Source organism: Agelaius phoeniceus, chromosome 23 (assembly GCF_051311805.1).
Source record: "Agelaius phoeniceus isolate bAgePho1 chromosome 23, bAgePho1.hap1, whole genome shotgun sequence".
In the NCBI taxonomy this organism is placed as follows: domain Eukaryota; kingdom Metazoa; phylum Chordata; class Aves; order Passeriformes; family Icteridae; genus Agelaius; species Agelaius phoeniceus.
The window spans coordinates 5,283,589-5,298,860 of record NC_135287.1 but is presented as its reverse complement, the minus strand read 5'-3'; positions in this window follow the sequence as shown (position 1 = coordinate 5,298,860).

Here is a 15,272-nt window from a genome sequence, read left to right as displayed (position 1 = left end):
CATGTGCTCATTATTTAAAATAAATGAAGGGAAGAAATAGTGAATCAAAATGTGACAGGAGCAGCAATTTTTTGGAAAAATCCCCCTAAGTTTAAAGAGACCTTCCAGCCAATTTTTTAAAGACAAAACAGAGCATGCATTGAATTTTCAGCTCAGTGACATCATGTCACCCTGATTTCATCTGGTCCCCGCATGTTCCTGGTGGAGTGTAACTCGATGCAGCTCCATCCAGCCCGTGGCACGCTGTGATTTATTACAATTTAAATGATAAAGCACCCAAGAATGTTCGGGCAATTGGATTAGCCCATTGACTGAATGTGCAGACAGCTATTTTTAGGGAAGAGGTGTCAGTTTGTGCAATATTAGATGGCCTGGTCTGGTTTTTACTGAGGGGGGCAGGGGAATTTCCCTTCTCTCGTGGTTCTGATGTTACCTCTGTGCTCTGCTCTTTTCAAGTGAAGATCTGAATGCCACAAGATTTTATTCATCAAAGGTGAGACCAGGTCCTTGACACCCTCTGCTGAGTCTCCTGAGAGAGAAAGAGGCTGGCAGGACAAACCAAACTTTGCCTGCAGTCTAAAGAGATTTAAACAGGGATTTTGGTGTTCCCAGCTTCTGCAGGGATGGGTCAGCAATGACAATTTATGAGGAGCAGGGCTGGAACACATGCAAGCCTCTGGATGCCAAGTTCTTGATTCACACCATCCCGTCCTCATAAATCATCAGGTGGATCCTCCGAGCTGGAAGCTGCTGGACCCACAGCTCCAGACAGACAGACAGGAAGTGGGGAAAAAAAAAAAAGATGCTCCTGTCTTTTGTTTGACAAATATTTTAGGATAAGGCACCGAGCCAAAGCAAAAATAACCCTGAAACTGGAATAATTCATGAATAACGTGGCACAACAATGAAAGGCTCGCGTTAGAGCACTGGATTCTTTAATTCAGCCAAGAGGAGAAAGTGCTAAAATCAACACAAAGGGATCCCATTAGGAGATGAAAGGCTCGTTGCAATCCCTTTGGTTTACTCAGCTGGGTCACTTTAGGAGCACTGAGTGCTCAGGTGTGGCCTAATTCTCCTTTCCTTGTGTTCCTAAGCGGGGCAGGGGCTGAGGGCGTGTTTAGGTGGGAAGGGAATTCGAGATGGGTACTTGGAAGGACGGCATTAACACTCTGGCCATCCTACACCCAACTGCTTCAATTCCTCGCGACAAAATCAGGCAAAGGGCCCCAATGGCTCCAAAATTTTGTTTCTTGACAGCAAACTCTTCATTTCCCATGAAAGCACCGGCAGCTTCTGGGAAACAGAAGAATCCCTCCCAGGGCATGTGTGGCTTCTGAACCCACCAAAGCCCAGCCCTTGGAAGGCTCTGAAGGCAGCAGAAAGAGAGAAAAAGCCAAAATTCAGGGAAAAAAAAAATTAAAATAGAAAAGAGCAGGTTTAAGTGCTCATTCTTTTAAAAATCTCTATTTTTGCATCTCCTCTAGTAGTAAATAGAGGACAATTCTGGTGTAATTCTGACAATGAATCAGGGTCAGCTCGGGAAAGAATCCCTCCCTCCCAGTGTATGTGTGACTTCTGAACCCACCAAAACCCAGCCCTAGGAAGGCTCTGAAGGCAGCAGAAAGAGAGAAAAAGCCAAAATTCAGGGGAAAAAAATTTAAAATAGAAAAGAGCAGGTTTAAGTGCTCATTCTTATAAAAATCTCTATTTTTGCATCTCCTCTATTAGTAAATAGAGGACAATTCTGGTGTAATTCTGACAATGAATCAGGGTCAGCTCGGAAAAGAATCCCTCCCTCCCAGGGCATGTGTGGCTTCTGAATGCACCAAAGCCCAGCCCTAGGAAGGCTCTGAAGGCAGCAGAAAGAGAGAAAAAGCCAAAATTCAGGGGAAAAAAAAAATCATTTAAAAATAGAAAAGAGCAGGTTTGAGTGCTCATTCTCTTAAACATCTCTATTTTTGCATCTCCTCTAGTAGTAAAAATGTTTTGGGTTTATGGAGGCACCGCCAATGCTGAGGATTTCAGGGATTAATTACTTTGATATTGCTAATTGTGCCAGAGCTGTTACCTTTGTCTTCTGTTTTAGCAGCGAGCAAGGAGAAGCTGAAAGGAAAGGATATGAAAGGATATTCGGGCCCATGTGATGTAAAAATAGGAGCAGGCTGCTCTCAAAACCAGAAATTCCCTCATGGAATTGCCCTCCTGGTTAATCCCCCAGGTGCAGCTTCCAAACCCCTCTGGGCTGGGCTTTTCTGGGCCTCCTGGCGAGATTTACATGAAATATAAAATTATAAAAATTATGTAAAAATATAAAAATCTATTAAAATATATAAAATTTAGATATATGTATACTATATATAAATAGATAAAATATATAAAAATAAATTCAAAATCTATATTAAAAATATTAAAATTACCCTGAAGGTAATTCTGCAGTCAGTGGTGGAGATGGAGCTGTGAAGTGCAGGGATCCCAAAAGAGCCAGTGCTTCCCATGGCAAACCCTGTGCTTTATTCCAGGGAATTCCCTGCTGCTGCATTTATCTACAATGAGGCAGAATTTAATGACAGAGGAAAATATGTGCAGAGTGAGGGGTTTATCATGATCTGTTTGAAACAACAAATAAATTAGGAAGCAGGACTTTCACAGCTTTTGAGTCTTGAGGTCAAAACAACCTGAGCACCTCGAGAAGTCCCTGATGAAGCCAAGATTTACCTGTGCAATTTTTTCCCTGTGTGACTGACGTGAGTTAAGGGAGGAAAATCTTCCCCAAAATCTGCGCCAGACGCAGCACACTCAGCCCCAAACACCCAAAAACTGCTTGAAGGGTGGGAGCCAACAACTTTCAGTGCACTCAGGGCACAGCTTCATCCCCCCAGTGCATCACCTAGGCTGGAGGTGTCTTCACAGGCACAGATGGGAAAGGCTGCAAAGGAAATATTTGAAAAGTGAGGGTGCATTAGGGGAGTGATTGCAGCAGGGTGATTTATAGCTGCAGTAATGGACTGGGTCTCAGCGAGCTGAAATCCAATTATCAGCCCTGCCATCTCAGGCAAAATGCTTAAGCCAAACTTTCTAATCAGGGCTTTTAGGTTTGGGTTGGTTTTCAGAGGTGCTCAGCACTTCCTCACCCCACGAAAATAATGACAGTAATATCCCTGGCCTTCTGCAAAGCAAACCCTCAGTCTCCCCTCCCCTGTCCAGGAGGAGAAAATGGATTAAAAAACCCCTAAAAGAACCCATTAAATCAGATTATATTTGATACTACACTGCTTGATAAATATTTTCAATAGCTGGGTTGAAAATCAATAATCTTACTCCATGTTATCAGGAAAATCAAAGTGAGGAAAAGAGGTTAAAAGTGGCAAAAATGAGGGATGGGATTCCCTTCCTGTGTGGATCAGGGTCAGGATCAGGAACATTTCCATACCCACCTCAGAAAGGCACCTGTGAGAGGTAACTGAGGCCTCTGCAGAAAGGGGCTGGAGCTCCACAGATGAAGCTGCTGTGGAAGGGCTGCAGCACTATTATTATTATTATTATTATTATTATTATTATTATTATTATTATTATTATTATTATTAACAATATATTATATATTATATATTATATATTATATATTATATATTATATATTATATATTATATATTATATATTATATATTATATATTATATATTATATATTATATATTATGAGGGGCCACATATTGTTCACATGTGAACAAAACACACTCAGATATTTCTAAGATTTTGATTTCTTAGCTATGTTTTACAACAATCTGCTGTTTTCCAGCAGCCTCATCCATCCCAACCTGCAGAGGAATTCAGAATATTTCGTCTTTTTTTTTTTTTTTAATTATTCCTGAGATGACAACATTTTTGTTTCTTTTCGGGGTATTGAAACCAAAAATGAGATTTCTTTTTTTTTTTTTTTTTTTTTTAATAAGAAGGGGAGGTTTCACACTAAAGGAACAAAACTTCTCCCTCGACATCTGTCCCTGAACAACAGAGGAGACCTTGGTTTCCTATCTCAGCTGAAGAGATAAATGTGGAAACACCTCCCCCCTGTCCCAGCGCAGTGTCAGGGACTGGGACAGATCCCTCAGGACAGAACTGCTGGAGGTTCTGCTTCTGCCACTGGAGTCTCCTCTCCCTCCCATCTCCCAGAGAATTCACAGACCCTCCACACAACGGAGGGAGGCTGTGCTTTGGTGGGCTGGAATCTGGGGGAAATTCCTCCTAAAGTGTCCCAAAATAGAGGCTGGGGAACAGGAGCAATTTATTTATTGATTGATTGATTGATTTGCCTTTTCAGTGCCAGCTCGTGTGCCATGGCTTAAGGAAAAGGAGAATTTGCCTGCCTGAGGAATATGGGGCCTTCAGCTCCTTGTTGAATACTTTTAGCAATTGAACCAAAATGTTGTGTTTTTTCTGGGTTTTGGTCACTGTTTTTAAGCTGTCTGTTCATATATTCCTAAAGGAATTGGATGCTGATGTAAGGACACCAAGAAGGACACCACTAATTCAAAACCAGGGCTTCCCTCCTGCTGCAATTCTGCAGCAGCATCTTCCAAAATCCACATTGTCCCCCAAAACTACACACAGAAGGTCAGGCCATGAGAAAAAGAGCAAAGGGGGATGAAGGAGAACAGGAATTCTACCAAAGCTGTGCTGTTATCTCTGAATTATCCATCAAACGGGGGAGAGAAAAAATCCAGATTTCAGGATTTTTTTTTTCCCTATTTGGGCCTTCAGCAGTGAGATGCAACAAGCAGATGGTGGTGGAGCGAAAACACAATTCAATGGAAAGGCAAATTTGGTGTGTGAGGTGCTCCTCGAGCCCACCAACCCTGTCCCCAAGCATCCAAACCCCAGGAGGAACCAGCCCCAAGCCCTCCCTGCGGGGCAGGAGTTGCCCTGCAAGCCCTGGTGGGAAGGGGAGAAAGGGGTGAGCAAAAGAGACAAACACACGTCAAGGAACTGATTGACAGAGCTGCCATTTACTGCATTCCTCGTGGAAAACCAAGTTCTTTGCATGTTCAGACATGATACAAGCACACCAAAGCCAAAGCAAAGTCCAGTGGTGAATTTGTGATCCCTCCCACACCTCGTGGGCTGCTCTGGAGGAGCTGGAATCCAGGTGAGTGTGACTTTATCCACAAAGGAGTTGGTGCACTGGGAGGAATCTTCTCAATCCTCAGCATTTCTGACGCTTCCCAGCATTTCTTGCAGGATCCAAAGTGAAGCCACCAGCAGGGCAGTCAGGTGAGAAGGGGGCACCAGGCACAGCTTCCAGGGCAAGTTCAGCTTCTTGAGGCAGCCAGAGGGAGCAGTCTGGAGGCTTCTCTCAGGGGCTGAGCTTCTCCTCCTTGCCCTTCTGTCCACCTTCCAGAGGGATGCAACAGCACAGAGCACCGGGGCTGGGTCAGGGTTGGTGCTTGGCAGGAGCAGCCATGGGATAAACTCAGTTTATTCAGCCAGAGCTCATCCACTCCTTGTCCCTCAGGTCCTGCTGGTGAGGACAGCCCTGGCTGGAAGGGCGCACAGCAGGGCCCCTGCTCATCCTTCCATCCTTCCATCCATCCCTCCCTCCCTCCCAGCCCCAAAAACACCCAGACATTTCTATCAGATCCACCACCAGCCCACTGCTGAGACACCGCTGTAGGTGGAGCTCTGCGCGTCGAGGCAGCAAATCAAGGATTCTGGAAGTGTCAGACATTTCAGTCCAGGAGATTAGAGATTCATTGACTGCAGTGTGGGAAGCGCTGTTAAAGAAAAACAATTGCAAGCGGGCTCACCAAGGAAAGCAGAGATTCCTCTTTCGTCCTGGAAATTATACATATTTTTTTAAAAATTGGTTGGAATGCCCTCATGTATTTCAAACACAGTGCCAGAGCATTGGGTGAGAACGACAGAAAAACAGAAGAGAAAAAATGAATCCCTTGTTCACAGAAGTACCATGGGTTTCATTGTTACATGTGGGGTACACCAGAGGGGCTCCTGGCATGTCAGAACCTCATTCCCAACCAGGAAATTTCCAGAGAGGGAGAATTTGTGCTTAAAGAAGAGCAGCCCTGCAAACCAGGAGACAGAAATATCTTGGTGTGCTTTGCTTCCTTGCCCAAAGCACTTTTAGGTGCCTTTGCCCCTCCTATTCCTTCCTTTTACCTTCTACAAGTGAGTCTCCACCTCTTTTTGGGCAGGGAAAAATCCATTTCCATGTTCTTTCAGGGGAGCTTGGAGGTTTTTCCCCTCCATGCATAACAATAACCCCAAACTGTCAGATCTCACCCCACTGCAGCACTCGTGTGGGTACCCATGGAGTGAAAAGCACCAAAACTGTAACACAGGAGGAAAATTCAGTCTGGGCCCAGGGTAAAAACCAGAATTATTGCTGAATCCCAGACTGATGCACGGCCCCTCCTGTTATTTAAAGCAGGAGATTTTTAACTGGCTGGAAAAGTCAAATTTTCAGGCATTCCTTTGTTTGGCAGAGGGAAAAGGAACCCCAAATGCATCAACCACAGAGGCAGAGAATGGGAGTTTGCAAATGCCCCTCGTGAACTTGGGGACGCATTCAGATCAAAGGAGCGCAATGAGATATTCTGAATAATACACAGAGATATTCTGAGCAATATCTGAATAACACAGAGAGATATTCTGAGCAATACCTGATGCCCCTAATTACTGGGAATGTGCCTTGCTGGGTTTTCCAGGATGGATCAATGCCCTGCAGGTCCTTGCCCATGGATCTGTGGATTGCCAACCTGGATTGAGCTCAGGAGCATCAGCAGCCACTGATTCCAGGTAAAAAACTCACGAATCCAGAGGAAAAATGGATTTTCATGGCATGAGAGTTGTAGCCATCCTACTGAAGACCTAAAACAACTCCACAGATGACGATGGAGCTTTTCCCAGTTTGGTTTTGGCCTTGGAATGAGAGCCCAGGTTCAACCAGAGATCCCAAACCTCCTCTGAACTTGGCCACACGTTTCTCAATGCCCAAAAAAAAGCTGGAACCAGCCAATCCAGAACCCAAATTAACTCTATAAAAAGGTCTTGGACTCCAGCAGCTCCCAATGCCAGCCCCATGCAATGAACCCAAGAGAGGCTCCTGGCTGAAAATTTGATTTTTTAAAAGGATCCCTCGTAACAGATCTGGCTTCTCCTCTGCTATTGACTAATATTGAAAATTCCAGCTATGCATATTCATTTCCTCTAAATACCTGATCCCCTTCCATGGAAAATATTATCCTGAGGAAGAGCCCAATTAAATTGTGCAACTCCTTGGTGTTACAGTATCAGGTGGGGAAGCAGCAGCAATGCTGGAAAACACAGGATCTTGGGGAAACCCCACGTGTTATTAGGTTTGATGAGATCCATTTTCTTGATGGCTTCTGAAAGATCTCCGTGCTAATTAGCTAAGAATACCACTGAATTATTTAATTATCTCTACTTTTGTGCCATGAAATATGTTGTCATATCACACTCTGTCTTGCTGTTGCTCTTCATAGTTAATGATGCCTTTGGAGTTGCTGATTTCCTTTGTTCTCCCTCTGCAAGTGGTTTTTGGTGGTGCTGGGGAAGGAGGGGAGAGCGCACAGGGGAGGCCAAGGCAAAAAAAATCTCAGGTTTTAAAGAAATTTTGATGTGTGGGAAAATCTTTTACACATGCTCAGCTCCAGCTCCATGTGCCTGTCTCAGAGCTATATATTTATTGCTAATCCAACCAGGAATTCTTTCCAGAGGGGAAAAATAAAAGAGCGAGAAAACACCATTTTTAAAAAATTAAAAAAATAAAAAATCGGCAAGGAATGCTTTTTTTTTTTTTTTTTTTTACCAAGGAAGAGGTAAATTATGATAATTACTCTGACTGGTAGGGTCCTTAAGCATTACTAATTAGCATTTATTGCCTGGATTATTGAAACAATGTGTGTGTTCCCAAGAGTGAGGAAGAACTGGGATGCTCTTTCCTTGGGAGCCCTGGGAAAAGGGCAGGGCAGCAGGAATGCGGCACAGTTGGCACCGGGGCTCCTCTCCAGCCTCGTGCAGAGCTGGAATTGTACCTTTGGGAAACCCACGCCTTGAACTCCTCAACCCTGCCTGCCTGCCTTCCCCCCGAGCTCCTCGCGGAGAAGGGAGCGAAATTCAGGGCGGAAAAAGGAGGAGAAATAAAATTCAGAATGGTTTTAGGTGCGGATGAACGTGGGGTTCATGCTCTGGGAGCTGCAGGGTCTCCTGTTATTGCAGGGATTGCGCACAAACCTCCCATGAACAAGAATTTCATTGCTCTAAAAGCGCTGAGGCACGGCCAAGCACTTCCTTAAAGGGTTAAAAAATCCAGCAAAAAATAGGAATATAGTGGTACTTCCAACTGGCTCTGCGAAGAGCTCGCAATCAGATTTCGGCACAAACTGCATTTTAATATCGAGCATTTCTAATGTGATTTGGGTTGGGAATCAGAAATCGATCAGGAATTAATCAATCATCTAATCAGCACTGGCCACTGCTCAGCATCTCAACTGCAATTTGCTATCTGGCCCAATAAATCCTTAAGTACCTTGGAAATGATTCAGGGAAGAAAGGCAGTAAAAGTATTCTCCTTTTTTCTCCTTTTTTCTCCTTTTTTTTCCTTTTTCTTTTTTTTTTTTTTTTGTTTTGTAGCTGCAGCACTGTGCAACTTTAGGTCCTGTTAAACCCCTGGAAATAAAAGAGCAACAATGGAAAACTGCAGAATGCCTCGGACCTTTTATTTTTACCTTTTCCTGCCACCAAACCCTGTGCCTTTCAACTTGGGAGAGCGAGTTCCAACTCGGCCACAACGAGGTCAAAGTCACCGAGCTCAAAGCTCCACTTGCTGCTCAGACAGAACTCCCAGACACTGAGTTTTGCAAAAGTTACAAGATATATATATATAATTTTTAAATAACTATTTTTAAAAAAACCCCACACCTCATTTGCTTCTCTTTCTCCTTCTTAATTATTTGCATCGCATATTGCACAGAATATTTAGCAATGCTTTATGTTAAATATGGTGGCAGCATATTGGATATACTTTTAATTGAAACTTGGTCCAGCCTGGTGGTTTTTATTTTAGTATTATTAGTCTTATTGAAAATTAGTCTTATTGATAAAGATCTTTAATTCTTAATAAGCTTCATTTATTCTACTTATCGATTAAATTAATGCCTAATATTTATTTTCTCTTCTATTTTCCTGGTAAGAGAAAAAAAAATCGTCTTTTCGTCCGCAGATTCGGGGTTTTTCTCATAATGAAAACATAAAATAATGAAAACTGAGGAAATTATTATCAGAAAAACTCTGTGACACTAAGAGAAGAAAGCCACAAAAATTAAACCCCGAGTGCAATATCCCTCCTTTTGTCTGCAGAAGGTAAAAATCGCTGCAGGAATGGTTCAGGATCGAGCTCTGTCTGCTCGAACAGAAGCGATTCCGGCCGGCGATTTCTGATTTACTGAGTTTGACCAGCGCTGACATTTCTGCAGCTCCGGGGCACGGCCGTGGCTGAAATCGCCCTGAACCTGCCTGGAATTTCTGCGCCCGGAATTCTGGAGCGGGAAGCAGCGAAAGGAGAAGGGTTGGGAGCCGGGGGGGGGGACGGGACCGTTCTATTCCCTCCTTTTCTCCTGGAAAATCACCCTGGGAGTGGGGCAGCGCAAAATTCTCTCTGCCCTCTTATTTTCCATCTTATTTGCCATCTTATTTTCCATCCCTTCCTCTCATTTATTTTTATTTTTAATTTTTTTTTTTTTTTTGGAAGAGGGGGGGCACCCTCTGCGCGCTCCCGCCGCGCCCGCGGCCGCTCTGCCCCTTTAAATCGATGCCTCCGGGCCAGCCCAGACTGGGAGCGACTGGAGCTGCTCCCAGTTGCGCTGCGCGCAGGGGCGCGGAGCCTCCGCGGGCTCCGTCCTCCCCCTTTTCCCCCCCTTCCCCTCCCCGCCCATTGTTTTGCCGCAGCCCCGCGCAACCCCCGCCCCGCACCGCGCAAAAACCAGCGCGGACACAATAGCGACCCCCGAGAAGCGCGGGATGCGCGGGGATGCGCGGGGATGCGCGGGGGACCCATCCCAGCCTCGCAGACAAAGCGCTGCCCCATTCCCTGCTGGCGGAGCGGGGGAAAAATTGAGATTAAAAGCATCGGGAAAGGGTAAAAAGAAGCCCGGAAAAGCGAATTTTTGCGGGTGTGGTAATGGCCGGACAAAGGTGCGGGGCTCCAGCGCTGCCGGTTGCGATTTACGGCAGGTAACAGAAAATAAATGCGGTTACCAAGCAGGTAGCAGCAAATAAATGCGTCTCGCTTTGGGATTAAACAACATTTGGAATAATATAGAAATTCAGAAGGACGAGGCTTTCTTGGCGTTTTTTTTTTCCGGAGGTAAAACGCTCAGTGTAATTACAGTGGCAAGAAAAAGCAGCTAAAATTCATTAAAAAAAAAAAAAATCAAAATCAAACAAGGAACCTTTTCCAGTTCAATAACTGTTAAACGACAGGAACCAGCAAACATATCCTAAAGCTCTCAAATACCAAAATGTTACACCGTCAATTCATTTTTGGTGCATCGTTTTAAGTTCAAGCATTTGCATTCAAATATCAAACAGGAATTAATTCGGTGCCATAACAAGGTACAGTAGCTTCATTATAAATTGCCTTGCAGAACAGAGATAAGAAATACAGTTCCAACCATAATTAATTTTACAGCAACATAAAAAAAAAAATCTAATAAAGGAAAAACAGCAGCAGCAGGAAACATTTTGAACATTTCTGATTCATCATTTACATATCATATTGCCCGGAAAAGCAGCAAAGCTGGAAGTTCTAGAAAAGGACTCAAAGAAAACTTCAGCATTTCTTTTTACTTCCCAACCATTAATACATGCAACCATTTTATTCTGCACTTTATTTTTCCAACCTATAAAACTCAACCCCATCCCCTGGCTTATTTTTAATTTTTATTATTTTTTTTTCTCTCTCCTTTTTTTTTTTTTTAATTTTTTTTATCCTTTTTTTTTTTTTTTTCCCCCTTTTGGTGTGTCCATAGAGCACATTTCCAAGATTAATCGTTCAGTTTTAAACTTGGAAGCATGAGGCATGCTGGGATTTCAGCTGAGGTCAAGCACCAATGTACCGAGCTGTTACTGTTACGCTCTCAGGGTACTCTGTGTTGCTCTCAAGAAGGGGGGGGTGGAAAGGCAAAAAAGAAAAAAAATAAATAAAATCAAAATTCAGATGCTCTATGCAGTGGCCTGCAGCAAAAAAAACCCCAAAAAACACCAAAATCTCCCTGTTTTACCACAGGCGTGATATTAATATTCCTCCATATTGGAATATCTATATTTATGGTTTGATTTGCTTCTATTAATGAATAGGTCTGAGGATCGCCATGCACACCTCAAGAACTGTATTTACATGCATCCATATCATGTATATCTTATCTACACACGCATATATAATAATCACCCTGTGTGTACACACATACACCCCCATATCTGGATCAGCTGGAAAATTATCTCGTGAATATATACACACACATTAAAAAGGAAAAAAAAATATATATTACGAGAAAAATCTCAGCGGTACGAACGCTGATTTTAATTCGATTTTTATACAGAAAATGGCCATAACCACCGCCCTACATCAGCCGATGGAGGCTAAGGAGGAGAAATCGACTTATTTTTCCTTAAAAGGTCTCTAAACACTATTGTATGTGTGTGTATACGGCTCTAAATATCCACACCCGCGCTCGCACATATACACATAGAGAGAGGATATATTTCTAAAATAAAATAAAGATGTCAAAGCACAACTCACAGCTCCCAAGAGCCTAACCCGTGGATTTAAAAGCTAAACATCACAAGTTAGGGTCTCAGGGATTGAGAGGGGCGCAACAAACTAGTCCTTGCAAAAAAAAAAAAAATAAAAAAAAATAAAAATACCAAAAACCAACGGGGATCAAAAAATAAGAATCGTTTAAAAAAAAAAGATCAAAAGGAGAAAGAGGAAAAGAATAGCAGGCAAGTTCAATTCATGGCTCAAGATTACAAAACAGGACACACAGGTGGAAGGAAAGAGCTTCTCTAAGGACCCTCTGTTGAGAGAATACATTCCATTTTTAATCGTTCGTACAAAAAAAAAAAAAAAATAATAATAATAATAATGACATGGCGCGGCAGGTTCCTTACAGCTCCCAACAAGGTCGCTTGCGACAAATACACGAAAAGTCTCCGCATTTAAATAACGAAGAGGAAGTTTGGGGCAGTGACGGAATTATTTTCATTGTTTCAACGAGAAGGAATGCAGAAATAAGAGCAGGAATCCGCAGGCTCGCTCCCGGCCCCTGGCACAAAGCGTGCAGCAGCAGCAGCAGCAGCAAGGCGCTGCCTCCCCGCCCCCTCCGCCAGCCCCGGGCATGGAGCAGAAGCCCGAGCAGGCACAAAAGCAGGTACAAACTCACCGTTCGGAAGCAGCGCGGGAGGCTCCGGCCGGCGGCGGCGGGAAGGGCCGGGGGGGCCGGGGCAGTGCCCGCACCAGGCTGGGTGCCCGGCGGGGTTTGACACCCGAGCGGCTGCGAGCGTGCGGTGTGTGCGCAGCCAGGGAGAGAGGGAGCGGCCGAGGGAGGGCGGGTGTGTGCAGCTGGGCAAGCCGCTTGCATTTTTAAAACATCTCTTTCTTTTTTTTTTTTTTTTTTTTTTTTTCCCTCTCTCTCTCTCTCTGTCTCTCCCTTTTTTTTTTTTTTTTTTTTTTGGAGGTTAAAAAAAATAAATAGGGAATATAGCAAAAAATAAAAATAAAATAAAATAAAGAGGCGGTGAGGTGGTGGTGGTGGTGGGGGGGGGTTGGTTGGGGTTGGGGTTAGGGGGGTGGGGGGAGGAAAGGAAAAGGAACCGAATTCCTCCGCAGCTCCTCTCGCCCGCCGCCCTCCGCGCTGCCCGGCAATGCCGCCGCCGCCGCTGCTGTTGTTATTATTATTATGATGAAGAGACGGGGCTGGGGGGCTGCGGGAGCCGGGGCCAGCCCGGTGCCGGAGCGAGCCCCAGACTGTCAGCGGGGAGGAGGAGGAGGAGGAGGAGGAGGAGGAGGTGGAGGAGGAGGAGGAGGAGGAGGAGGAGGGAGGAAGGGCGCGGGCAGCAGCGCCGCAGCCCCGGCCGCCCTCCCCTGCCAGCCGCCGGCCGGGGCTTCAAAGGAAAACCTGGAGAAAAAGCCGCTCGCCGGGAGAGGAGGGTGCACACACAGCACACGGCACACACGCACACAAAGGGACTCCATCCTGCACCGACTCCTCTCTCCGAGCACCTTGTGCACCCCCAGCCAATGGAAATTTACGCCGGCCATAACCCAGAGCAGGATTTCGTCCCCGGTTTGCCACCTCCTTCCCTCCGCTCTTCTCCCCCTTCCCTCCCTCCCTCCCTTTCCTCCCTCTCTCTCCCCCCCCCTCCACCCCCCCGCCCAAATAAATAATACGGATCCGCACCCTCCACCCAGCTCTGGAACCGCTTCAGGCCCAGCGGCATAAGCGGGGAGAAGCCGAAACGTTCCGGAGGGCCCGAGGTTAAAAATGCAAAATATCCGGCGCTGCCGAAGGCAGCTCCCCCCCGGCCCCGGCCCCGCCGCCGCCCGGCCGGGGGCAGCGGTAACAGGCACCATTACGGAACCATCATCATCATCATCATTCACTCCGTCCTTTTCTCACCTCAGGAGTCTGAGCCCATTCACCAAAGTCCTTCCTCGTCCAGGAGCTCAAATATTTTCTTTTTTTTTTTTTTCCTGTTTTTTTTTTTTTTTCCTCCTTCTGGATCAGCCAGTCCCGACATCATTAAACTATAGTCCTCCTCTTCCTCCTCCTTCCTTCTCCCCCTCTCTGTCTCCCCCTCTCTCTCTCTCTCTCTCTCTCTTTTTTTTTTTTTTTATTTCAAAAAGGGGGAGTGGGGGGGTGGCTGGGGGGTGTGGGGGGGAAGCAGACATAGCTGCATGAAGTGGCTGCCTTTTCGAAAGCACATTTAATCTTTCCTGGCTCCCCTAGGCTTCGATGAATTAGAAGGGAAAGGAGAGGAGAGGGGGAAAGAAAAAATCCAGGCAAGGGAGGCTGTTGAGGGACAGCAAGCATCAGGCTCAAATCAACGACCAGATGAAAATGTACTAGACCACACTGCCCCCTCTCTTCCTCTCGCTCTGTCTCCTTCCCTCTCACACACTCTCACTCCTGGAAAGCTTCAGTGTCTGGTTACAGACTCTTTTGGATCCTTCCCCCCGCTCCCCACCCTCGCCCTTTGCCAACTATCCTAGAGATTCCTTGCATGCCTACTTAAATCTTTAACAGAATAAGGACCCGGCTCCCCCCCGCACGCTCTCACACTCTCACACACTCCACTGCCGGTCACCCTTTCCCAATAATCCCTTAAGCCGCCGGGAGAAACCCTCCGGCGCATCCCCTCCGCATCCCCGGCCCCGCCGCATCCCCGCCGGGTACCAGCCCCGGGACCCTGCTCGCCGCCGCCTTCCCGAGGGGCTGCAGGGGGCGGAAAGGGGGAGCAGAGGGGCTGCAGCCTCGCATCCCCGCGGCTGGCGCTGGATTTGAAAACAATAAAATCCAGCGCTGGCTCCGGCGGGTGCCCCCCGCTCCCCCCCGTCCGCAGCCGCCCGTGGAAATCGCACGCCCCACGTCTGCAGTGAGGCAGGCAGACTGCCTGGCTCATGCCCGTGATGACTTTAGAGCTGACAACCTCCTCTCCCCGACCCCCCCTTCCCCTCCACACCCACCCCTGCGCTCAATGGCAGCGCTGCTGCCTCTCGCACCAGACTATATTTGCAATATGTGCTAATTTACCAGCTATATGCCCTTGGATTTTAAAATGAACTCATCAGTCAATGTTTCTAGTAGCGATGCTCCCTCTCTCTCCCTCTCACACACCCTCCGCTGCAGACATGTTACTCATTCTGCAAGCATTTCCTCCCCGAATGTCCGTCAGACGCATATACACTTCATTGATCAAACCAAATCCCCTGATAACAATAAATAATAATACAGACAGTTAACATCAGCGGGGAGTGGAGCGGGGGGGGCGCGGGGGGAGAGACAAAGATGACGACTAAATCTGCATTGTGCTTCAGGAGCCGAGCCCTGCCTTTCCCAGGGATGCTCCGCACAATGCAGAGCACAGGTAGCCCCAAAACCGAGCTCACGCCTCACCCTGGGGCCTTGCCCGGACCCCCCCCTCTGCCCAAACCTTGAGGGTGGTGGTGTCTAATACCTGAA